Genomic DNA, 27,883 nt, shown 5'->3' with positions numbered 1-27,883 from the left:
TCATTGTCCACCTGTTGGTAATTAAGTGGTGGTTTCTTTAGAGTATTTGCTGTCTGTTTCCATATATCCCTGGGTCAATTGGTTTTAATTAGTGTGATTATACACATGTGTTCTCAGATTGGGACTTAGTTAACATAGGTCCTAACTGTTGTTATACAATTAAATCCTCTAGGTATCATATCCATAGGATATCATAAGGACTCTGTATAGATTTCTGCATTTTTCACCTGTATTGTGACTTCTGAGGTATGTTATGATTAATGTATTTTGTGCTTGTGGAATCTTAATGTTAATAGATTAATTACAATAGTGAATAGAGTCTTCATTGATAAGATGCAGATTCATCAGCACATGTGCTTCATATAGAAGTAATTAATTTTATACTTCTAGTCTAAAAAGCAGTGGCGTAAGTTCGTCACAGTCGCCCGGAGGCAAGATAAATATTGCTGCCCCCCTATTTCCTATATTAAGATAAATATATGTATGTATGTGCGCGCGCGTGTGTGTGTGTATATATATATATATATATATATATATATATATTAGTGATGAGCGGGTTCGGTTCCTCGGGTCAGAGGCATACTGGGATTCTCCCGTATGGCTCGGTTAACCCGAGCGTGCCCGAACGTCATCATCCCGCTGTCGGATTCTTGCGAGATTCGGATTCTATATAAGCAGCCGCGCGTCGCCGCCATTTTCACTCGTGCATTGGAAATGTTAGGGAGAGGACGTGGCTGGCGTCCTCTCCGTTTATTGTTGAACTTGATTGATTGTGCTTTATTGCTTAATTGTGGGGAGGACTGGGGAGCAGCTGTATAATATAGGAGGAGTACAGTGCGCACAGGAGTACAAAACGCTGGAGTGTCTGCAGAAACGGGGGAGTGGCTGGCCAAACGCAGGGCGGGTTTGTGACGTCAAACCAGGAACAAAACGGGCTGAGCTGATTGCAGTGTAGGAGTAGGTCTCGAGCTACTCAGAAACTGCTAAGAATTATTTATTCGCAATTCTGCTAACCTTTTGTTAGCAATTCTGCTATGCTAAGATACACTCCCAGAGGGCGGCGGCCTAGTGTGTGCAATGCTGCTAAAAGCAGCTAGCGAGCGAACAACTCGGAATGAGGGCCCATGTTTCAGTGCTTCTTCTATTACACTATCATCAGGTTAACAAAGGTCTTTGTCAGCCTCATGATAGTGCAATAAAAAAAACACTGAAACGTTGTTATCTATATCCAAGTCTGCTGACTACTTTTTATGCCGAGTGCCGCACCGCAGAAAGTGTATATATGAACCACGGTATATGTGATAGCACCAGCAAAGCATATGTAATAATTGGAGTGCCGGTTCTTTGGGGTGTGTGTGTGTGTGTATATGCACTTAAGCCTGCACTCTCATCAAGTCAATAACATCAGTGGGGTGCACTCAGTGGAAATGCACTGAAACGGTGAGTCCACAAATATAGAAAAAATCCCAATGAGGGGGAGGCACTCTCCAAACCATGAAATAAGTCCAATTCTGGTACAACAATGTTTTAATATTCAATGTGATAGCTCCAAATGTCGACGTTTCGATTCTGACACAGAATCTTTCTCAAGACGAGCAATATATAGCAGCATCCAGAGTCATATATATACACATATCGATGCCTAATTCAAAGCCCATATGCAGAAAGTGGACTGGAATAGGACATTATACATAGAGGAATAGACATCCATCATGAAGGTGTTCATACATAAACAAAACAGCGTGTATGGGGTAAAGACATCCATCACAGGAGGTATTAATTCCCCCAGACTTGAGGAGTCTAAATGTCAGCAAAGGCACTCACGAGCATCAGGACAGGGGCTGCATGATAGAGATATATATATATATATATATATATATATATATACATACAAAAGGGCAGTGTATAACTACCATTTTCTCAGAGGGCACCGGGGCAATTGTTTGAAACAGTGGGAGTGCCGGTCCATGCAATATCTGTATATATATATATATATATATATATACACACACACACATAGTTTGGGGTCAATTCTATTCAGCGATAGTTGAATAGCGCCGGGAGTTCAATACAGCGCCAAGTGACACCAATTGTCAGGAATTCTTCTCTCAACCCCGGGGGATGAGAGAAGAAACCCGACAAAAGTGCTGCCGCGCGAGGCTGATTCTGTTGGGAATCAGCATCGCATCGGGGAGTTAAGTCGGAGAATGCCCGTTCTCCCAACAATTCAACCTGTTAAGTCGGCGAGAACAGGCCTTCGCCGACTTAACTTGAGCTGAATTGAATAGTGACGGGAGCTAACTCCCGGCGCTATTCAACTGTCGCTGAATAGAATTGACCCCATAGACAAAAGGTGGGTCTAGCACTGCCACTTAAACTTACAGCCTTCAAAATGAAGAAATGGATAGGTGGATAGAGGTGTGGCACTCCAATGAAGGATCCAACGGGTGTAATATGGTTTGCCGGCGGTCGGGGTCCCGGCGACCAGCATACCGACAGCTGGGCGAGCGTACATGAGCCCCTTGCGAGCACGGTGGCACGTGTCTCCCTCCAGGGGGGTCGTGGACCCCCAAGAGGGAGAAAAGATGTCTGTTTGCCGGCGGTCAGGATTCCGGCGCCGGTCTGCTGGTCGCCGGGACCCCGACCGCCGGCAACCAGAAGACCACCCTAATCCAACAGCAAGTGAATAGTGGGATAAAGTAGTTGGGCATCTGCTTATAACAAAATACTAGCAATCATCTAAGAATACGGCACCCCAAATAAGACATTGTGACAGTGATGCTAGTTATGCCACTGTGACTGTGTCTTATTTGGTGTTCTGCATTTTTAGATGATTGCATATATTATATATAAAAATAATATTATATAGCTTTTATAAAATCATGTGGTAGCACTATGTCTCCTACCCCCCTCTCTCTCCCCCCCAAAAGTGCTTGCAGATGTACAGTACATACTGGTACTTTACTTTTCAGGAGTCTGTCAGCGCCGCTATCCTGCACTCTCTCCTGGCGGCTTAGCGGCTCTTAGGTGTCCTGGGCGGCGTGCGGCGGCTCTGGGTCACGTGATATCTGCGACCCAGGCCAGAGCACACAGCAGCAGAGAGCACAGACAGGAGGAGGAGCGAGCGCCGCTGATGCTAATAGGCGCTGCGCTCGTTCGTCCGTCGGCTGCTCCTCTAGCAGCTCCTGCTGCACTACGGAAATGTCCTGTGGGAACGGAGCGGGGGTCGGAGGACAACGGAGCAGCTGTAGCTGTAGGTGCCGTGCCCCCTTCATGGCCAGGAGCCCGGCGGCAACGGACTCCGCTGCCTCCGAGAGTTCCGCCCCTGCTAAAAAGACAGAAAAATTAGACTAGAGGTAATACACACCCATTTTTATTATTATTTAAATGAAGGTTAAGGTCTATGATGTATGGAAAGATTAATAGTAATCTCCTAGAACATATCTTTATGGTCTGACTAGTCCTCACATTTCAGATGTGAAGGTGTTTATATACCAGTGATTCTTGAAATGAGTGGTATCTGAGTTTAGGCCCTCCCTTTTTGTATACCTTTCACCATGATAAGGTGAGACACTAACAAATGCTAATTAACTCATTAGGTCCTCCATGTGTGCATGAAGTTGCCGATTCCTCTTTTTTTCATACGAATGCTTCCCTTTTGAGCTCTTCGTAATCTGAGTTACCAGATTCACGAGGTATGTTGTACATTATTCAACCTCTACGGTTTAATTGAATTTAGATAATAGATCCCTTCAAGGACTTGTTATATTCCCAATTAGGCTGACTTTATGCCCTTATTTCACGCCTCATTGATGTTTGGAAGCCCACGTATGAACCTATTCGGCCAATGATCTAGGCCTATCACTCTTTTGGATAGACATTATTATCTAAGGTATGTCTAACATAAAATCTTTTTCGGTGGACCATATTTATGAATAACATCTTAAAGTCTCTTCTAATTATGTGAGATTATCAACTGCTCATTCCATGTTTTCGATTTTTTCCTTGTCTTGCCCATCTTTGTTGTTTTTTCGGACTGTTCTTTTGGATTGTTTGTACATTTTCTTATGTATTTTTATGTATTTTCATGTATTCATATATTTTATTGAATGGTTGTTCTATAATTTCTAGACGCACCCCTGATGAAGTCTAGTTCCTAGACGAAACGCGTTGGGTTACTGTATTTCTTGTTGATGTTATCTCCGAATATTTAATGAGGAAGAATAAGGATACAACAGAAAGGTTGCCTTCTTTCCTCCATATCCCATTGATGGATTTCTGTAGGAGAAACTACATCATAATGTACATGTAATAATGATGGATATACTTCATGTTTCTGTATAATTGTTTTAATAAATTTTTATGAAAAGTACAGTCCGTTATGTGTTTTAAAAACCTGTATAAATATTGATTGCAAATCCTGTTAAGCAATAGTCTTTGTATAAGGGTATTTGTAAACCCCTGGGGCGCCATTTTTCCTCTTTTTCTATACTCTATTTTCTTTGCTCAGTTCCTCCTAACAAAGAACTCAGAGGAACCAGGCAGCCCATCCTAGAGATAGCTATACCTAATCGCCTATTTTGAAACCAATTAGCGCAGGAGGAGAGTGTTTGTGGAGTTTAACTATTTTTGTTAGGTACTTTCCGTTGCAGCTGGGCATTATGCCTCTATTTAACGATCGTTAAAGTAGGAGTCAAAAATGTAGAACCATTTTCTTGGAGGATGTGCAAGACATGGAACAAACCGAAGAGGATAATGAACAGTATTATCATTTACTCAATAGAATGGAGAAACTAGCTTCCAGAGAGCTAAAAAGCTGGTATGATCTCATCACACTTGAAAAATACCTGAAAGTAGGCCGAATCCCTAGAGGCCTAAGGCTCAATAAGACACCTGTAATGGGAACACTGAGTGAGGACTTTAATGATAAGTGGAATAGGATTTTGGATGAAAGTGCCACTAAACTGGTGGAGCTTATCGTAACAGAGAGGAAGAAAGAACTAGAAGGATTAGAGGTCGAACTGGGTAAACTAGAGTTGGTACTCATTAAATTTAATGAAGATGAAGATTTCAAAAGGGACGTGGCAGATTTGCAGTATAAATTAGACTCTCTAGAGAATGAGATCATTCTGCGCAAACAAAAAAAGTTTGCTCGAGATAAAACTGATTATACTAATGGGAAAATACATGACTGGGGAAGTGGCCCCAATAAGCAAGACTCCAATGAATATCAAATACAAAAAGGAAGGAGGAGAGCCCAGGAGGATTATGAGAATGAAGTTTTCCAACAGAGACGCAATTTTGCCCCTAGGCAACGCCCTAAACAAAGGAACTACTATGGAAGGAGAAGGAGTTCCAATCAATCACCTGGACAAAGATATGGAAGAAAATCTTCTTACCGTACACAATTATCCCCCATTAATTTTCATGAGAGACACTCATATTACAATAGATATGACCTTTTAAGGCCAGTCTCCCCTAAAAGGAGGGCTTTTTTAGGGACAAGAATGAACACAGGTCTACCGTATCGCCAAGAAAGGGAACATCTCCATACCCGCCTAGACTCTCCACAAGGAATAAAAAGACATCTCAACCCAGGAGAAGAGGCACAAGGGGGGGAAGAAAAATCGCCCAACAACAAAAAAAGAAGAGCAATCAACTTCCTACAGGAACCTCTAAATCAGGCATCATCAACCTTTCCAAAAAGGAACTATCAAGCGCACAGGCTGCAGTATTAAATAAGGGTTTGAAGTTCGCCCCTAATCAGCACGTGGATAAATTCAATCTTTTCGTAGACCTCAATAAGTACATTCGTACTCTCACTTTAAAAAGACACTTCTTGAAGAATCCAGTACAAAAATTGACCCACGAGCCCAAAACCAAACCCTTAGTTGCACCCCCCTCTGGATACTATCCAGTGGAATCTAGGGGTAGCCACATTGATTACTTCTTTGACTCAGTCAAAGAAGATTTCAAGAAATTGAAACTTCAAAATTATACATTTTGTGATAACCTCACAGCTCAAGAAAGACTAGCGGTTAAACAACTTAAGAAGGATGACACCATAGTTATTAAAATTGCTGATAAGGGAGGAGCTGTAGTCATTCAAGAAAGAAACGCATATGTTGAAGAGGCATTGAAACAAATCACAGATACATCCACTTATGAGCTATTAAAGGGGGATCCATCAGAGAAGTTCATAGAAGAATTGTACATCCTGCTGAATGAGGCTAAGAAGAAAGAGGTAATAGTTAAAGAGGAATTCGAATATATATACAACAAAAAACCTAAGATTCCTGTCTTTTACCACTTACCAAAAGTGCATAAGGGTTTAACCCCTCCCCCAGGTAGACCTATAGTGGCAGGTGTGGATTCCTTAACCTCCAACCTGTCGCACTTCTTGGATATCAAATTACAACCATACGTGAAAAGACAACAATCGTATTTGAAGGATTCTACCAGTCTCCTTATGAACTTGAGAGAACTACAGTGGCTCCCGTCGTACAGATGGGTAACAATCGACATGCAAGCCCTTTATACCTCCATTCCACATTCTAAGGGATTAAAAGCAGTTGAGAGAATTCTTATGGACGATGACAGCGTTTCTAACGACGAGAGGGAATTCTTAATAGAAGGTATCTGGTTTGTTTTACATCGAAACTACTTTGAGTTTGAAGGACAGTATTACCTTCAGAAACAGGGGACCGCGATGGGGACCAAGTTTGCCCCATCGTATGCTAACATCTATATGGACCAGTGGGAACAGGAGTACATATATACCAAGGAGAAGTTTAAACATTCTAACATTAAGTTCAATAAAAGATACATCGACGATTTGATCCTAATTTGGGACGGTCAACTAGAGACACTCGTCAGTTTTATCTCCTGTATCCAAGATAACCCCTATAATCTGAGGTTCACATACAAGCAACATCCTTCAACGATAGATTATCTTGATATCCTCCTTAACATTGATGCAGATGGATTACTGAATACAAAAACCCATTTTAAAGAAACCGATGCCAACAGTTTCATACCACGTAACAGTTGCCATCTCACTAGATGGAAGACAACAGTACCTTTTTCACAGTTTACTAGAATGCGAAAAAATTGTAACAACATGGTCAGCTACTGGGAACAATCCTCTGCATTAGTAGAACAGTTCATTGATAGGGGATATGAAGGTTCCGAGCTACGTAGGGATCAAATTCGGGCATCCGAGTTAGATAGAGACAGATTTTTCACAACCGAAAGAAAAACTAAGGACCATCTAAAGAATGAGAGACCCTTCATTACACAATACAATCAAGAAAATGGGAAAATCAGACACATTTTGAATAAACACTGGCATCTGCTACGTAAGGATCCTATACTTGGACCACATCTATCAGAAAGACCTAATATGGTATTCAGGAAGTCTAATAACCTTAAGAATATTCTGGCACCCAGTAAACTACATCCCTGCCAACCAATCAGTGATAATACTGCTAAACACCCTTTAATGTCACGAACAGGGCTATTTCCCTGTAATAGATGTATATGCTGTCGACATATTGATAAGAAAGCCTTTTGCTGGAAAGACGAAAGAATGAGAACTCATAAGTTGAAGTCAATTGTTACCTGTAACACGAATTACGTCATTTACAAAATCTGCTGTACCTGTAAGCTTTCGTATATCGGTAAGACTAAGAGAAGTCTAAAAATAAGAATTCAAGAACACCTGCGGAATATCAAAAATAAAGTCCAGAACCACAGCCTCCCCAGACATTTCCAAGAATACCACAACTCAGATATTCAGGAGTTGACGTTTACAGTCCTAGATCATATTCAGGAAAGTAAAAGGGGTGGGGATAGAGATATACGCTTGGCCCAAAGAGAATCATATTGGATTTACACATTGAATACGCTTATTCCGCATGGGCTCAACGAGAATATAGATATGACCTGCTTTTTATAGAAAGTGAAATCCATTTTCTTCTTTTTCTCTTTCTTTCCTCCCTGAGATTTCTTTAGACCTGTCCTTATTCAGCTTGTTAATAGCCAATAGGTGTCTAGTTTACCTCTCTGAGCCTTGGTTAGGGATCTGTAGAACCAATAATATGTCGACCAGTGGGAGGTCGTTATGATTACCATCACATTAATTATTCATTTACAATTGTTAGGTGTTAATTTGTCAAATGGTGTGTATACTAAAAAAAAAAAATTCTGTAAAAATAGAGCCTTGTCTATTATGTCATTTTAAGACTAACAAATATCAATATTTCAATTGATTCCTTAGATATTTTGCTAATTTACCACTTATTGTCACGTATAGAGAATTCATATTACTGCTATTCTACAAAGTTCCTTCTGTATATAGTGAGATCTAATAAGACTAACAGTACAACTATATTTTGAGTTAAATACTCATAGTTCCTGATGAATCTATCTAAACAGCGCATTTATGGATGTATGATGTACTTATAAGTCACTGTTGCCGATTGATACAATCTGTGGGTGTCCCACAGAATGTGACTCCTATTGAGGAACTGAGGACGTAAGGGTCACCATGGTGACGGAATGCAAGCCGTCTCGTCCCAACGTCTTCCGGTCACGTGACGCGGTCAGTCTCCCTGACTTCCCGGTCTGACTAACAACCCGTGGCGCCTGATGACGGGGCTTTCAGCTCCAGCGTCGGCGCAACTGAGTGCAGCGCGTTTGGAGTTGCTATGGGCAACCGAATTCGCCTTGCTGGGGAGGCCTGTCCTGACGGACACCAATTAGAATAAGTGTGAAAAGTTTATGTCCCGCCTCCACTCCCATTCACTTCTCTATAGGCTCCGTTAGCTGTCAATCAGAACCACATTTATTTCACATACGGTAGATACTAGCCACAACAGGGTATTTTTGGGAAAGCCAATTAATTAAATTATATGTGGCTTAAGTTTAGGTTTATGGTAATTTTCACTAGTTGTAAAATAATTATATACTTACATTGCTATAGGGGATTTATAAAGATCCCCTTTTTTACTTCATAATACTAGTTATTCACAGTCATTTAAACACTAATTAGTATCACTGAAGGAAGTGAGGTCATCAAAGTTCCTTCTATATAAACATGCACTTAGCCTCCATGCTTCATTGCATGATCACTGGCTCACTGCTGATCACTATTTGGAAGGTAAGGAAAACTTGTCTTTATGACATTCTACACCAGGCTCTATTTAGCTTAAGTTGATGCTGGATTTCTTTTTACACAAATATGTATTCATACTTTGTTAAATTGCTGATATATATATTTTTATTTTTAAGCCTTCATGCTGGGCTGTGCAATCTTATACTCCTAGCACAGCTTCCTTTCATTGTCCACCTGTTGGTAATTAAGTGGTGGTTTCTTTAGAGTATTTGCTGTCTGTTTCCATATATCCCTGGGTCAATTGGTTTTAATTAGTGTGATTATACACATGTGTTCTCAGATTGGGACTTAGTTAACATAGGTCCTAACTGTTGTTATACAATTAAATCCTCTAGGTATCATATCCATAGGATATCATAAGGACTCTGTATAGATTTCTGCATTTTTCACCTGTATTGTGACTTCTGAGGTATGTTATGATTAATGTATTTTGTGCTTGTGGAATCTTAATGTTAATAGATTAATTACAATAGTGAATAGAGTCTTCATTGATAAGATGCAGATTCATCAGCACATGTGCTTCATATAGAAGTAATTAATTTTATACTTCTAGTCTAAAAAGCAGTGGCGTAAGTTCGTCACAGTCGCCCGGAGGCAAGATAAATATTGCTGCCCCCCTATTTCCTATATTAAGATAAATATATGTATGTATGTGCGCGCGTGTGTGTGTGTGTATATATATATATATATATATATATATATATTAGTGATGAGCGGGTTCGGTTCCTCGGGTCAGAGGCATACTGGGATTCTCCCGTATGGCTCGGTTAACCCGAGCGTGCCCGAACGTCATCATCCCGCTGTCGGATTCTTGCGAGATTCGGATTCTATATAAGCAGCCGCGCGTCGCCGCCATTTTCACTCGTGCATTGGAAATGTTAGGGAGAGGACGTGGCTGGCGTCCTCTCCGTTTATTGTTGAACTTGATTGATTGTGCTTTATTGCTTAATTGTGGGGAGGACTGGGGAGCAGCTGTATAATATAGGAGGAGTACAGTGCGCACAGGAGTACAAAACGCTGGAGTGTCTGCAGAAACGGGGGAGTGGCTGGCCAAACGCAGGGCGGGTTTGTGACGTCAAACCAGGAACAAAACGGGCTGAGCTGATTGCAGTGTAGGAGTAGGTCTCGAGCTACTCAGAAACTGCTAAGAATTATTTATTCGCAATTCTGCTAACCTTTTGTTAGCAATTCTGCTATGCTAAGATACACTCCCAGAGGGCGGCGGCCTAGTGTGTGCAATGCTGCTAAAAGCAGCTAGCGAGCGAACAACTCGGAATGAGGGCCCATGTTTCAGTGCTTCTTCTATTACACTATCATCAGGTTAACAAAGGTCTTTGTCAGCCTCATGATAGTGCAATAAAAAAAACACTGAAACGTTGTTATCTATATCCAAGTCTGCTGACTACTTTTTATGCCGAGTGCCGCACCGCAGAAAGTGTATATATGAACCACGGTATATGTGATAGCACCAGCAAAGCATATGTAATAATTGGAGTGCCGGTTCTTTGGGGTGTGTGTGTGTGTGTATATGCACTTAAGCCTGCACTCTCATCAAGTCAATAACATCAGTGGGGTGCACTCAGTGGAAATGCACTGAAACGGTGAGTCCACAAATATAGAAAAAATCCCAATGAGGGGGAGGCACTCTCCAAACCATGAAATAAGTCCAATTCTGGTACAACAATGTTTTAATATTCAATGTGATAGCTCCAAATGTCGACGTTTCGATTCTGACACAGAATCTTTCTCAAGACGAGCAATATATAGCAGCATCCAGAGTCATATATATACACATATCGATGCCTAATTCAAAGCCCATATGCAGAAAGTGGACTGGAATAGGACATTATACATAGAGGAATAGACATCCATCATGAAGGTGTTCATACATAAACAAAACAGCGTGTATGGGGTAAAGACATCCATCACAGGAGGTATTAATTCCCCCAGACTTGAGGAGTCTAAATGTCAGCAAAGGCACTCACGAGCATCAGGACAGGGGCTGCATGATAGATATATATATATATATATATATATATATATATACATACAAAAGGGCAGTGTATAACTACCATTTTCTCAGAGGGCACCGGGGCAATTGTTTGAAACAGTGGGAGTGCCGGTCCATGCTGTATCTGTATATATATATATATATATATATATATATATACACACACACACATAGTTTGGGGTCAATTCTATTCAGCGATAGTTGAATAGCGCCGGGAGTTCAATACAGCGCCAAGTGACACCAATTGTCAGGAATTCTTCTCTCAACCCCGGGGGATGAGAGAAGAAACCCGACAAAAGTGCTGCCGCGCGAGGCTGATTCTGTTGGGAATCAGCATCGCATCGGGGAGTTAAGTCGGAGAATGCCCGTTCTCCCAACAATTCAACCTGTTAAGTCGGCGAGAACAGGCCTTCGCCGACTTAACTTGAGCTGAATTGAATAGTGACGGGAGCTAACTCCCGGCGCTATTCAACTGTCGCTGAATAGAATTGACCCCATAGACAAAAGGTGGGTCTAGCACTGCCACTTAAACTTACAGCCTTCAAAATGAAGAAATGGATAGGTGGATAGAGGTGTGGCACTCCAATGAAGGATCCAACGGGTGTAATATGGTTTGCCGGCGGTCGGGGTCCCGGCAACCAGCATACCGACAGCTGGGCGAGCGTACATGAGCCCCTTGCGAGCACGGTGGCACGCGTCTCCCTCCAGGGGGGTCGTGGACCCCCAAGAGGGAGAAAAGATGTCTGTTTGCCGGCGGTCAGGATTCCGGCGCCGGTCTGCTGGTCGCCGGGACCCCGACCGCCGGCAACCAGAAGACCACCCTAATCCAACAGCAAGTGAATAGTGGGATAAAGTAGTTGGGCATCTGCTTATAACAAAATACTAGCAATCATCTAAGAATACGGCACCCCAAATAAGACATTGTGACAGTGATGCTAGTTATGCCACTGTGACTGTGTCTTATTTGGTGTTCTGCATTTTTAGATGATTGCATATATTATATATAAAAATAATATTATATAGCTTTTATAAAATCATGTGGTAGCACTATGTCTCCTACCCCCCTCTCTCTCCCCCCCAAAAGTGCTTGCAGATGTACAGTACATACTGGTACTTTACTTTTCAGGAGTCTGTCAGCGCCGCTATCCTGCACTCTCTCCTGGCGGCTTAGCGGCTCTTAGGTGTCCTGGGCGGCGTGCGGCGGCTCTGGGTCACGTGATATCTGCGACCCAGGCCAGAGCACACAGCAGCAGAGAGCACAGACAGGAGGAGGAGCGAGCGCCGCTGATGCTAATAGGCGCTGCGCTCGTTCGTCCGTCGGCTGCTCCTCTAGCAGCTCCTGCTGCACTACGGAAATGTCCTGTGGGAACGGAGCGGGGGTCGGAGGACAACGGAGCAGCTGTAGCTGTAGGTGCCGTGCCCCCTTCATGGCCAGGAGCCCGGCGGCAACGGACTCCGCTGCCTCCGAGAGTTCCGCCCCTGCTAAAAAGACAGAAAAATTAGACTAGAGGTAATACACACCCATTTTTATTATTATTTAAATGAAGGTTAAGGTCTATGATGTATGGAAAGATTAATAGTAATCTCCTAGAACATATCTTTATGGTCTGACTAGTCCTCACATTTCAGATGTGAAGGTGTTTATATACCAGTGATTCTTGAAATGAGTGGTATCTGAGTTTAGGCCCTCCCTTTTTGTATACCTTTCACCATGATAAGGTGAGACACTAACAAATGCTAATTAACTCATTAGGTCCTCCATGTGTGCATGAAGTTGCCGATTCCTCTTTTTTTCATACGAATGCTTCCCTTTTGAGCTCTTCGTAATCTGAGTTACCAGATTCACGAGGTATGTTGTACATTATTCAACCTCTACGGTTTAATTGAATTTAGATAATAGATCCCTTCAAGGACTTGTTATATTCCCAATTAGGCTGACTTTATGCCCTTATTTCACGCCTCATTGATGTTTGGAAGCCCACGTATGAACCTATTCGGCCAATGATCTAGGCCTATCACTCTTTTGGATAGACATTATTATCTAAGGTATGTCTAACATAAAATCTTTTTCGGTGGACCATATTTATGAATAACATCTTAAAGTCTCTTCTAATTATGTGAGATTATCAACTGCTCATTCCATGTTTTCGATTTTTTCCTTGTCTTGCCCATCTTTGTTGTTTTTTCGGACTGTTCTTTTGGATTGTTTGTACATTTTCTTATGTATTTTTATGTATTTTCATGTATTCATATATTTTATTGAATGGTTGTTCTATAATTTCTAGACGCACCCCTGATGAAGTCTAGTTCCTAGACGAAACGCGTTGGGTTACTGTATTTCTTGTTGATGTTATCTCCGAATATTTAATGAGGAAGAATAAGGATACAACAGAAAGGTTGCCTTCTTTCCTCCATATCCCATTGATGGATTTCTGTAGGAGAAACTACATCATAATGTACATGTAATAATGATGGATATACTTCATGTTTCTGTATAATTGTTTTAATAAATTTTTATGAAAAGTACAGTCCGTTATGTGTTTTAAAAACCTGTATAAATATTGATTGCAAATCCTGTTAAGCAATAGTCTTTGTATAAGGGTATTTGTAAACCCCTGGGGCGCCATTTTTCCTCTTTTTCTATACTCTATTTTCTTTGCTCAGTTCCTCCTAACAAAGAACTCAGAGGAACCAGGCAGCCCATCCTAGAGATAGCTATACCTAATCGCCTATTTTGAAACCAATTAGCGCAGGAGGAGAGTGTTTGTGGAGTTTAACTATTTTTGTTAGGTACTTTCCGTTGCAGCTGGGCATTATGCCTCTATTTAACGATCGTTAAAGTAGGAGTCAAAAATGTAGAACCATTTTCTTGGAGGATGTGCAAGACATGGAACAAACCGAAGAGGATAATGAACAGTATTATCATTTACTCAATAGAATGGAGAAACTAGCTTCCAGAGAGCTAAAAAGCTGGTATGATCTCATCACACTTGAAAAATACCTGAAAGTAGGCCGAATCCCTAGAGGCCTAAGGCTCAATAAGACACCTGTAATGGGAACACTGAGTGAGGACTTTAATGATAAGTGGAATAGGATTTTGGATGAAAGTGCCACTAAACTGGTGGAGCTTATCGTAACAGAGAGGAAGAAAGAACTAGAAGGATTAGAGGTCGAACTGGGTAAACTAGAGTTGGTACTCATTAAATTTAATGAAGATGAAGATTTCAAAAGGGACGTGGCAGATTTGCAGTATAAATTAGACTCTCTAGAGAATGAGATCATTCTGCGCAAACAAAAAAAGTTTGCTCGAGATAAAACTGATTATACTAATGGGAAAATACATGACTGGGGAAGTGGCCCCAATAAGCAAGACTCCAATGAATATCAAATACAAAAAGGAAGGAGGAGAGCCCAGGAGGATTATGAGAATGAAGTTTTCCAACAGAGACGCAATTTTGCCCCTAGGCAACGCCCTAAACAAAGGAACTACTATGGAAGGAGAAGGAGTTCCAATCAATCACCTGGACAAAGATATGGAAGAAAATCTTCTTACCGTACACAATTATCCCCCATTAATTTTCATGAGAGACACTCATATTACAATAGATATGACCTTTTAAGGCCAGTCTCCCCTAAAAGGAGGGCTTTTTTAGGGACAAGAATGAACACAGGTCTACCGTATCGCCAAGAAAGGGAACATCTCCATACCCGCCTAGACTCTCCACAAGGAATAAAAAGACATCTCAACCCAGGAGAAGAGGCACAAGGGGGGGAAGAAAAATCGCCCAACAACAAAAAAAGAAGAGCAATCAACTTCCTACAGGAACCTCTAAATCAGGCATCATCAACCTTTCCAAAAAGGAACTATCAAGCGCACAGGCAGCAGTATTAAATAAGGGTTTGAAGTTCGCCCCTAATCAGCACGTGGATAAATTCAATCTTTTCGTAGACCTCAATAAGTACATTCGTACTCTCACTTTAAAAAGACACTTCTTGAAGAATCCAGTACAAAAATTGACCCACGAGCCCAAAACCAAACCCTTAGTTGCACCCCCCTCTGGATACTATCCAGTGGAATCTAGGGGTAGCCACATTGATTACTTCTTTGACTCAGTCAAAGAAGATTTCAAGAAATTGAAACTTCAAAATTATACATTTTGTGATAACCTCACAGCTCAAGAAAGACTAGCGGTTAAACAACTTAAGAAGGATGACACCATAGTTATTAAAATTGCTGATAAGGGAGGAGCTGTAGTCATTCAAGAAAGAAACGCATATGTTGAAGAGGCATTGAAACAAATCACAGATACATCCACTTATGAGCTATTAAAGGGGGATCCATCAGAGAAGTTCATAGAAGAATTGTACATCCTGCTGAATGAGGCTAAGAAGAAAGAGGTAATAGTTAAAGAGGAATTCGAATATATATACAACAAAAAACCTAAGATTCCTGTCTTTTACCACTTACCAAAAGTGCATAAGGGTTTAACCCCTCCCCCAGGTAGACCTATAGTGGCAGGTGTGGATTCCTTAACCTCCAACCTGTCGCACTTCTTGGATATCAAATTACAACCATACGTGAAAAGACAACAATCGTATTTGAAGGATTCTACCAGTCTCCTTATGAACTTGAGAGAACTACAGTGGCTCCCGTCGTACAGATGGGTAACAATCGACATGCAAGCCCTTTATACCTCCATTCCACATTCTAAGGGATTAAAAGCAGTTGAGAGAATTCTTATGGACGATGACAGCGTTTCTAACGACGAGAGGGAATTCTTAATAGAAGGTATCTGGTTTGTTTTACATCGAAACTACTTTGAGTTTGAAGGACAGTATTACCTTCAGAAACAGGGGACCGCGATGGGGACCAAGTTTGCCCCATCGTATGCTAACATCTATATGGACCAGTGGGAACAGGAGTACATATATACCAAGGAGAAGTTTAAACATTCTAACATTAAGTTCAATAAAAGATACATCGACGATTTGATCCTAATTTGGGACGGTCAACTAGAGACACTCGTCAGTTTTATCTCCTGTATCCAAGATAACCCCTATAATCTGAGGTTCACATACAAGCAACATCCTTCAACGATAGATTATCTTGATATCCTCCTTAACATTGATGCAGATGGATTACTGAATACAAAAACCCATTTTAAAGAAACCGATGCCAACAGTTTCATACCACGTAACAGTTGCCATCTCACTAGATGGAAGACAACAGTACCTTTTTCACAGTTTACTAGAATGCGAAAAAATTGTAACAACATGGTCAGCTACTGGGAACAATCCTCTGCATTAGTAGAACAGTTCATTGATAGGGGATATGAAGGTTCCGAGCTACGTAGGGATCAAATTCGGGCATCCGAGTTAGATAGAGACAGATTTTTCACAACCGAAAGAAAAACTAAGGACCATCTAAAGAATGAGAGACCCTTCATTACACAATACAATCAAGAAAATGGGAAAATCAGACACATTTTGAATAAACACTGGCATCTGCTACGTAAGGATCCTATACTTGGACCACATCTATCAGAAAGACCTAATATGGTATTCAGGAAGTCTAATAACCTTAAGAATATTCTGGCACCCAGTAAACTACATCCCTGCCAACCAATCAGTGATAATACTGCTAAACACCCTTTAATGTCACGAACAGGGCTATTTCCCTGTAATAGATGTATATGCTGTCGACATATTGATAAGAAAGCCTTTTGCTGGAAAGACGAAAGAATGAGAACTCATAAGTTGAAGTCAATTGTTACCTGTAACACGATTTACGTCATTTACAAAATCTGCTGTACCTGTAAGCTTTCGTATATCGGTAAGACTAAGAGAAGTCTAAAAATAAGAATTCAAGAACACCTGCGGAATATCAAAAATAAAGTCCAGAACCACAGCCTCCCCAGACATTTCCAAGAATACCACAACTCAGATATTCAGGAGTTGACGTTTACAGTCCTAGATCATATTCAGGAAAGTAAAAGGGGTGGGGATAGAGATATACGCTTGGCCCAAAGAGAATCATATTGGATTTACACATTGAATACGCTTATTCCGCATGGGCTCAACGAGAATATAGATATGACCTGCTTTTTATAGAAAGTGAAATCCATTTTCTTCTTTTTCTCTTTCTTTCCTCCCTGAGATTTCTTTAGACCTGTCCTTATTCAGCTTGTTAATAGCCAATAGGTGTCTAGTTTACCTCTCTGAGCCTTGGTTAGGGATCTGTAGAACCAATAATATGTCGACCAGTAGGAGGTCCTTATGATTACCATCACATTAATTATTCATTTACAATTGTTAGGTGTTAATTTGTCAAATGGTGTGTATACTAAAAAAAAAAAAAATTCTGTAAAAATAGAGCCTTGTCTATTATGTCATTTTAAGACTAACAAATATCAATATTTCAATTGATTCCTTAGATATTTTGCTAATTTACCACTTATTGTCACGTATAGAGAATTCATATTACTGCTATTCTACAAAGTTCCTTCTGTATATAGTGAGATCTAATAAGACTAACAGTACAACTATATTTTGAGTTAAATACTCATAGTTCCTTATGAATCTATCTAAACAGCGCATTTATGGATGTATGATGTACTTATAAGTCACTGTTGCCGATTGATACAATCTGTGGGTGTCCCACAGAATGTGACTCCTATTGAGGAACTGAGGACGTAAGGGTCACCATGGTGACGGAACGCAAGCCGTCTCGTCCCAACGTCTTCCGGTCACGTGACGCGGTCAGTCTCCCTGACTTCCCGGTCTGACTAACAGCCCGTGGCGCCTGATGATGGGGCTTTCAGCTCCAGCGTCGGCGCAACTGAGTGCAGCGCGTTTGGAGTTGCTATGGGCAACCGAAGTCGCCTTGCTGGGGAGGCCTGTCCTGACGGACACCAATTAGAATAAGTGTGAAAAGTTTATGTCCCGCCTCCACTCCCATTCACTTCTCTATAGGCTCCGTTAGCTGTCAATCAGAACCACATTTATTTCACATAGATACTAGCCACAACAGGGTATTTTGGGAAAGCCAATTAATTAAATTATATGTGACTTAAGTTTAGGTTTATGGTAATTTTCACTAGTTGTAAAATAATTATATACTTACATTGCTATAGGGGATTTATAAAGATCCCCTTTTTTACTTCATAATACTAGTTATTCACAGTCATTTAAACACTAATTAGTATCACTGAAGGAAGTGAGGTCATCAAAGTTCCTTCTATATAAACATGCACTTAGCCTCCATGCTTCATTGCATGATCACTGGCTCACTGCTGATCACTATTTGGAAGGTAAGGAAAACTTGTCTTTATGACATTCTACACCAGGCTCTATTTAGCTTAAGTTGATGCTGGATTTCTTTTTACACACATATGTATTCATACTTTGTTAAATTGCTGATATATATATTTTTATTTTTAAGCCTTCATGCTGGGCTGTGCAATCTTATACTCCTAGCACAGCTTCCTTTCATTGTCCACCTGTTGGTAATTAAGTGGTGGTTTCTTTGGAGTATTTGCTGTCTGTTTCCATATATCCCTGGGTCAATTGGTTTTAATTAGTGTGATTATACACATGTGTTCTCAGATTGGGACTTAGTTAACATAGGTCCTAACTGTTGTTATACAATTAAATCCTCTAGGTATCATATCCATAGGATACCATAAGGACTCTGTATAGATTTCTGCATTTTTCACCTGTATTGTGACTTCTGAGGTATGTTATGATTAATGTATTTTGTGCTTGTGGAATCTTAATGTTAATAGATTAATTACAATAGTGAATAGAGTCTTCATTGATAAGATGCAGATTCATCAGCACATGTGCTTCATATAGAAGTAATTAATTTTATACTTCTAGTCTAAAAAGACAGAAAAATTAGACTAGAGGTAATACACACCCATTTTTATTTTTCAAATGAAGGTTAAGGTCTATGATGTATGGAAAGATTAATAGTAATCTCCTAGAACATATCTTTATGGTCTGACTAGTCCTCACATTTCAGATGTGAAGGTGTTTATATACCAGTGACTCTTGAAATGAGTGGTATCTGAGTTGATGCCCTCCCTTTTTGTATACCTTTCACCATGATAAGGTGAGACACTAACAAATGCTAATTAACTCATTAGGTCCTCCATGTGTGCATGAAGTTGCCGATTCCTCTTTTTTTCATACGAATGCTTCCCTTTTGAGCTCTTCGTAATCTGAGTTACCAGATTCACGAGGTATGTTGTACATTATTCAACCTCTACGGTTTAATTGAATTTAGATAATAGATCCCTTCAAGAACTTGTTATATTCCCAATTAGGCTGACTTTATGCCCTTATTTCACGCCTCATTGATGTTTGGAAGCCCACGTATGAACCTATTCGGCCAATGATCTAGGCCTATCACTCTTTTGGATAGACATTATTATCTAAGGTATGTCTAACATAAAATCCTTTTCGGTGGACCATATTTATGAATAACATCTTAAAGTCTCTTCTAATTATGTGAGATTATCAACTGCTCATTCCATGTTTTCGATTTTTTCCTTGTCTTGCCCATCTTTGTTGTTTTTTCGGACTGTTCTTTTGGATTGTTTGTACATTTTCTTATGTATTTTTATGTATTTTCATGTATTCATATATTTTATTGAATGGTTGTTCTATAATTTCTAGATGAAATTACCCCTGATGACCCCTGATTTAAATTACCCCTGATGAAGTCTAGTTCCTAGATGAAACGCGTTGGGTTACTGTATTTCTTGTTGATGTTATCTCCGAATATTTAATGAGGAAGAATAAGGATACAACAGAAAGGTTGCCTTCTTTCCTCCATATCCCATTGATGGATTTCTGTAGGAGAAACTACATCATAATGTACATGTAATAATGATTGATATACTTCATGTTTCTGTATAATTGTTTTAATAAATTTTTATGAAAAGTACAGTCCGTTATGTGTTTTAAAAACCTGTATAAATATTGATTGCAAATCCTGTTAAGCAATAGTCTTTGTATAAGGGTATTTGTAAACCCCTGGGGCGCCGTTTTTCCTCTTTTTCTATACTCTATTTTCTTTGCTCAGTTCCTCCTAACAAGGAACTCAGAGGAACCAGGCAGCCCATCCTAGAGATAGCTATACCTAATTGCCTATTTTGAAACCAATTAGCGCAGGAGGAGAGTGTTTGTGGGGGATATATACATATATATATATATATATATTGTCGAAGTAAAAAAAAATATTACATAGAGTGAACATACAGACTCCACACATTATGAGTCGCTATGCTTGCAAATACGCGCAGCGAGCACAGCAATATATGGTAACATACGCATTTACACAGACATGCCACAAAGATAGATTCAACACATATTTCATACAGCACATAATTTGAACATATCAAGCGCCAGACATCATAATGTTTTAAATTATATAATGGAGTAACGTCATGTATGTGTATTATTGGAGCAGAGCAAGATGGACATGTCATGCTTGGAGTCATAGTAACCAGATTAATGTGTACATTCATTTGATGCATGTTATTAAGTTGTAGCACAATGCCATTAGTAGATATGATTAAATGTATGAAAGCTAAAGTCACTCTTATTAGAACAATGGATTTCCTGGAAGACAGCATGCCTGACCAGTGGCTATCTTCTGTAATTACACCATCAAGGCTGGACCTTGCTTGCATATGAACTGACCAGTGACTCATCATGAATGAGAAAGTTCCCTCCCCTAGACTAGTCTGTGCACTCCCCCAAAATACATAGTATATAGCTGATTGCAGACACAAGAGCGGGGTGTTCTTTTTGTCCCAGATGATGGTGGAGATGCTGCCTGTCTAGTGGCTGCATTATTTTACTGAGAGAGAGAGAGAGTGATATGGAGCATAGTGAGCATTTGAACAAAATATGGTGATGTATTGCTGGCCATGTATGTATTTGAATTAGTTTGTGATAACTGCTTACTGTGTAATTGTAACCATGTAACTATATATATATATATATATATATATATATATACTGTACATTGTGATATATTGAATACATATCCTTTTGATAACAAATATACATCAATGAGCTTTGGTACTCAGATAATGTGTGGGTGTATTGTTTTCTCTTATGGGATGTAGTGTTTTGCGATGTATAGCACACATTCATAGCACATGGTAATAAGATGCGCAAGCGTCCACAGTATATATTAGAGTTGGCATTTTAAATATTTGTTAGAAAGCAATTTGACATTTACAGATGAGGGCTACGTCCGCGATATCACATTCTTAATGATGCACTGTACATTACAAACGCGGCTGTGATCGACCAGCTAGCGGTGGACGCATCCCGACGCTGACGAATCATATCCGTGTGTTCTTTTGTGTTACCAGTAGGCCGCTGATATGAAATTCAAGGGACAGTGTGTTTCTCACAATATTTAAAATGCTTAAGCGTATTTTTATTGTTGCAAAACAAAGTTCAATAAAGTCATATTGTGTTTGATTCAGATTGGATTGTTTATCTGTTAAGTAGATTTAAAGTACATTTAAAAGTTGCTGCATAGCCATAATATAGCTGTGTTAGCATGCTAAGAAATTTTGTATACTTTTTAAACTCAGGCCTAAAGTTACTCTTGGTGCCTGTATAGAGTGTGATTTCTTTGTGACAAAGGAACCGCATTGTCTGTCCTCCATTTTGGCCTAGCCACATGGCCTAGCCACCATCTTGTGTGTCAAAGTCAGAAAAATGTCTCTATGCACGTTGCCATATTTGCACCGCACACTGGTCCGTGCTGCGCATGCGTACGCTCTCCCGTGAAGGCGCATACCCGCAATAGCGTGCACTCGCAGGCGCGGTATGCGTATTTACGGTAGAGTTTATGTAGTCGTAGCGTGCGACTCATTCGTTACATATTTTCACAATTAATGTAGTTTATAGATCATGGTCCCTTTGATAGTTTCTGAAAGTTTGGTTAATATAGAAGGTCCCTGAGCTAAGGAATCCCTCTTTGTATCGTACGAAGGGTCTAACAGGAATCATACAGCAGCGTTTGGTACCCATCGGAGGAGTATTTAATTAGCAATATTCCGGTGTTGGTTTGGAGCGTATTAATCGCTCGTGCGAATAGTTATGGACATAAGAAGTTTATGTCCATTTCTACTATTTACTCATACTCAGGTATGCGGCGGGAAACCTAGTTCCCCACCCACCTGAGCTGTTGGAAATCGTCACAGCCCACCTGTATGAATCAACCTATGACCTTTTGTTATGATGCAGGGCCGAATTCCGACGTCCAATGGACAATGGGATTGTAGGGACTGTAGGATTGCATTGTGTGTGGGGCATAAATAGGCAGGCCGACCACATCCAGCTCTCACTCTTCAACGGTTCTCATTGCTGAAAATCGGGTGCTGGATGTCCAGGCGCATGCGATCGTTTACCCTTGTGCGTAAGTTTCTCTCCGTTATCATTGTCTTTCTGTGAGCCAATTTCTCTCATCTCTCTCCGTCTCTCTCTCTCTCTCTCTTTCCCTTCTCTCTCTCTCTCTCGTATCTCCCCTAGACTAGTATTGTATTGTATTAGATAGTATTGTTTAGTTCTGTGGTTAGGAAGTCTCTGTTATATTGTAGTGTATCATTTGTACTGTTATCCCCTTTTTACAAGTATACTAGATATAATACAGTTAATAGGCTTTGGAACCTAAACCAGTATCTGTGTATTTTCTATAGTGTTAAGTGTTCACTTGAGCGTCGGTGACGCTCAAGCAGCTTTGTAGTTAGTCAGGTTACACAAGGTTGCACTTACACCCTGTATTCACATTAAGGTATTCCGTGTATTTCATTGGTATAAGGTTTAGACATAAAGGTATAGCGTTGTGAGCGTCTGCGCCGCTGGTGATCTCCTCGTGGTCTCGAGCGTCCGCTACGCCATAGCGAATCATTACTTTAGTCATAGCCAATAACGTGTCCTGTGATCGCTGGGCCGTGAGCGAACGTGACGCTTGAGCGTCTCGCCTACGGCTGAGCGATCGTTACGCAACTAGCGTACCATTACGGTACTTCTTAAGTAAACAGCGTACAGTGTTCTTAGACTTCATAAAGGGTTGTTTATACGACAAGGGAATTTAGCATTGTCAATTGGGGACTCGTCCTATCCTTCTCATATCTGCACTAGGTAGATCAGCAGACATTATCCATCAGCAAAGGGCGGGATCATATTCCTTGCAGTGCTGATTGGATAAGCGTCTGCTTCGCTTAGATAAAGAGTGCTGAAGGAATCCGGGATCCGGAAGTAAGAACAAAACGCTTGTGTCTTTTAAAACTGTTTTATTTTTCTTCTGTCTTGCGTATACACGCACGCATACATCTATCTGTATTTCTTTTTCAAATTTCGTATATCACTATTCCTGTTTGCCAAGTTTTATAGTTGATAGAAAGTGCAAAAAGAGATTTGCTGTTATTCCATAGTAGAGGTAATAGTTAAAGTATAGACCAACACACGGCTTGTCTGGGAGATAAGACAGTCAGTGTGGTGTGCGGTAAATGATCAGGGATCATCTACAGTGATAAAGGTAGAAATTGTGTTACGGTGGATCTTTGTTTTGCGTACACGTGTCCCTAACAAAAGACTTGCGTACGCAATCCAAACGGCAGACGCACGCAGCGTACATTACGCAACGTAGCGTCTGGTTACACCCACGTAGCTCAAGTCACGAAAAGTTGAATTAGCGCAAAGCGATAATTAGCGCAAAGGCGATAAGTAACGCACAGCGGTAAATAACGCGACGCGGTAAATAACGCAAATCTATTTTTGAAAAATCTGAAATTTAGCTTAACAGATCCTGCTCCTAATTAGTAACACTGTTGGACTGAAGACAATTTCTGCGCAGAAATAGATATAGAAACAAAAGTGTACATGTGTTGAGTGAGTGTGGTTTTGTATACAAAAGTTTATATAACTTTAAGGTGGAACCAAAAGGAAAGTCGGGTACTCGTCAAGGGACACACGTGTAAGTGACATATACGGTGGCTAGGGAGGCATCCCTGGTTAAATAATATTTGAGCATTAGAGTATAGCGGACCATAAGGTAACAGACCAGGAGGTCATTAACAGAAGGTAACAAGACCAGGAGGTCGTAAGGTACTAAAGAGGTCCGCTATAAAAGTCCAGTGGCACAACGCCTGGGGTGTTGGTGCAGAACCCATATAGGCCATAAGCTCTTGCTGAAGGAATCGCGGCCGGAAACATCGATTCCATTGATCTTTCAGTACATGACAAGTAGTGCTTGTGTACTGAACGATTGGACCACACGTAATTGTGTGCAGTAGTTAGTAATCTGACCTAATACCATTAGAGTAAAGTGGTCACAAACGCTATCTGTACATTCTGACGTGATTTGTGTAATTTTTTATTTTTGGAAGGGAAGTTCGCTGGTCACTCAGGAACTATCTAACAACCTCACCTTTACTGGAAAGAGTAAGTGTCCTGCGGGTAACCCTCATATGTTCCAGTAAACTGAAGGTTCCATAGGGGCCCTGTATCGAGTACGCCAGCACCATATCGGTGTGATCAGGTCGTATTGGTCGAGGTGGGCGAGTGAGTGGGGTACTCGGTAAACCGCCACCGCCGGCCTACTGTGGAGTAATTTGGTTGTCTGTAAAGGCTTGCTGAAAACCTTGATACAGAAATCCAAGGAGGACTAAGCAACACCTGCAGACTATGGGGGCCAGTTGCTCAGGTAGGGGGCGATCAACCCTGGTTCAGGTTGATTCTGTGAAGCGACCAGTTGGGTCGGCACGATATGTAATGTGTGAAAAATATGGAAGTCACACCGAATCTTTATGTGATGAATGGGAGAGAATGACTGTACAAGACAGGGACAAATTCCCAAGAATAGGTAGCTTCAGTCCAGACGTGTTACAAAATTTAAGGAGGAGGATATGTCTCGTAAAATCAACAAAGAGACGAATTCAGCATCATGATTACTTACAGTTATGGCACCAGGAAGGTGAGATACAGAGAGGTTTGGCTCTGGCGGCGGGATCTGGGGCAGTCAGGAAGCTGATAGCCACAGCTCCACCTCCACCATACATTGCAGGAGAGAAGCTGATTACGGAGAGAAACGCACTGGGTTGTAAAACACAAACTCTTAGTAACCCTGTAAATGTTAATGATGTTAACCAAATAACTCATGCAAGTATTAACCCGTGCAAGATGTACCCTGTTTTAAACCTTCCTCAGGAGTGTGATCAAGAAGAAGATTCGGCAACAATTTCAGCGCTCTCTCTAGCGGCCACCATATCAGAAACCACAGTAGGAACTGCACCACCCACGAGATTAGTTAAGGCCCCTAGCGGAGGGATAGGTGAGGTCGTGTCAACGGGTAAGTACGGCACCATGCATTACACTGAAACAATTGTACCACAAGTTGTAGAATCTACGCAGAATGAGGCTGTTAGAATTGCTCCTGTAAAGGTGATAGTAGTTCCCAATGGGAAAACAGATGCATCAGGAGCCACACCCGTCAGGAACATTGCCATGTATTGCCCGTTCACTAGAATGGAATTGAGGACCATAGTGTCTGAATTCCCAGACCCCAGAAAAGATTTAGTGGCAAGCCAAAAATACATCAGGGATCTAGGAAACACTTTAGAGACCAATAATAAGGATTGGCAGATAGTGCTAAGAGCTTGCTTACCTTCCAATGTCGACTCAGTTAAATTCTTGGCTGATTGTGGACTAGATAAAGATGTTCCGCTTACAGATGTGTACGACCAGGATAATGTAAAAAGGATAAATTTACAGCTAAAGGAGTATTTCCCAGCCGTTGTTAAATGGAACAAAATATTTTCCATTAAGCAAAAGGAGTCCGAAACGGCAGCAGAATATTTCCACCGGGCACTATCAGAAATGGCAAAATACACTGGTATAGAAGACATTAAGACCAACCCAAACCATCGAGAAGTAGCAGTATCTGTACTGATGGATGGTTTGAAAGAAACATTAAAGGCTAGGGTACAGACCACACAACCATGTTGGCGAGGTCTGTCAGTGTCCACCTTGAGAGAGGCTGCTGTTGATCACGACAAAAACATCACTAGACACAGGGAGTCGCAAAGTGATAAGTTGATGTCCGTAAGTATACAGGCGCTGACCACAAGGCAACCTGCGTATGTACCACCGAATCCTGTGGGTAAGGCAAGTGTAATAACATGTTTTTCTTGTAACAGACCGGGACACTTTGCACGAGAATGTAGAACAAAGAATGTACAAAGATCTTTTCAACCCCCTAGACAACAACACAACACACGACATTGGGAGCAGGGTCCACAGAGGCGGAGTTTTGAGCCACATACAGGGGAAACAAAAAGATATCCCCCGAACAGAGACTGGCAGGCCTCTGGTAGTTCCCAGCTAACTCCCCCACAAGTAGTTGCTGCCAATGGGATTCAGGGAGGTCAGCATACCCAATAGGGGTGTGGCCACACCTGTAATCTGCAGCCAGTTAAATTGATTGCCAGTCTTGGAAGCGAACCAGAGATTGCAACCAATGTAGCTGGTAAAACTTTAAACTTTCTTGTAGACACAGGGGCGGCCAAGTCAGTGATAAATTCGACAGTGGGCATGAGAACCACTGGTAGGACAATTCCAGCCATGGGAGTAACAGGAGTAGTCCAGCACTACCCTGTTAGCAAACCAGCCGAGATTACAATAGGGCCTTTGCATACCAAGCATTCCTTTTTGCTGGCTGCATCGGCACCAACTAATCTCCTGGGGAGAGACTTACTATGTAAAATGGGTTGCGTCATTTATTGTACTCCTGAAGGTGTATTCTTGGACATTCCTGAGAATCACGCTCAGGAGGTACGAGACATGTTAGACTCCCCATCAAAATTAATGTCACATTCCATTATGACAAATAGGAACCCATCCCAAGTAGAAGAGATGACCTCTCAGATACCAGAGTCACTTTGGACAAAAGATGGACAGGACACTGGATTAATGGCAAACGTAGCTCCAGTAGCTGTACAAGTAAAAGATGGTAGGATAGCTCCAAAAATCCCACAGTATCCTCTGAAGCCAGAGGTGGAGTTAGGAGTTTTCCCAGTAATAGAACGCTTGCTGCAACAGGGCATTCTGGTAAGAACGTCCAGCACAGCCAATAGTCCCATCTTCCCTGTTAAAAAGAGTGGGGGGAGGGGTTACAGGCTAGTGCAGGATCTAAGGGGGATTAACAAAATAGTTGAAAGTCAGTTCCCCGTAGTGCCTAATCCAGCTGTCATCCTAATGCAAATTCCTCCCACTGCCAAATTTTTCACTGTTAATGACCTCTGCTCCGCTTTCTTTTCGGTACCTCTGCACCCTGACAGCCAATATTTGTTTGCATTCACATACAGAGGAGTCCAATACACGTGGACTCGGTTACCCCAAGGTTTCATAGATAGTCCAAGTATATTTTCTCAGGCTTTGCATGATTGTTTACAGTCTTTCCAACCAGACAGTGGATCAGTATTGATACAGTATGTGGACGATTTATTACTGTGTTCAGATTCACTGGAAGCATCTCTGAAGGATACGAAACAGCTCCTGTTTCATCTTTCAGACACAGGTCACAAGGTTTCCAAAGACAAGTTACAATTATGCCAAACTAAGGTAAAATATTTGGGACACTGTCTAACACAAGGACTGAGACACCT

The 27,883-nt window shown here is 41.1% G+C and overlaps 1 protein-coding gene and 1 long non-coding RNA gene across 4 annotated transcripts in view; one reads left to right on the top strand and one right to left on the bottom strand.

Moving 5' to 3' along the window:
* The window catches only part of CLVS2 (clavesin 2), a 172,097-nt gene that overhangs the window by 19,584 nt on the left and 124,630 nt on the right, over positions 1-27,883 (bottom strand). The window lies entirely within an intron of this gene.
* Positions 172-20,136, top strand: LOC134911578 (uncharacterized). Of its 3 annotated transcripts, XR_010176690.1 has the most exons (9): positions 172-246; positions 3,600-3,695; positions 3,780-3,892; positions 12,940-13,035; positions 13,120-13,232; positions 18,847-18,920; positions 19,334-19,429; positions 19,514-19,626; positions 19,866-20,136. It is a non-coding gene; the product is annotated as an uncharacterized LOC134911578 (long non-coding RNA). The 3 variants fall into 3 exon arrangements; XR_010176691.1 differs by lacking the exon at positions 13,120-13,232; XR_010176692.1 differs by lacking the exons at positions 172-246; positions 3,600-3,695; positions 3,780-3,892 and adding an exon at positions 9,510-9,584.

Source organism: Pseudophryne corroboree, chromosome 4 (genome assembly GCF_028390025.1).
Source record: "Pseudophryne corroboree isolate aPseCor3 chromosome 4, aPseCor3.hap2, whole genome shotgun sequence".
In the NCBI taxonomy this organism is placed as follows: domain Eukaryota; kingdom Metazoa; phylum Chordata; class Amphibia; order Anura; family Myobatrachidae; genus Pseudophryne; species Pseudophryne corroboree.
The sequence above is the reverse complement of the archived record's forward strand: the minus strand, read 5'-3'. Positions and strand labels throughout refer to the sequence as shown.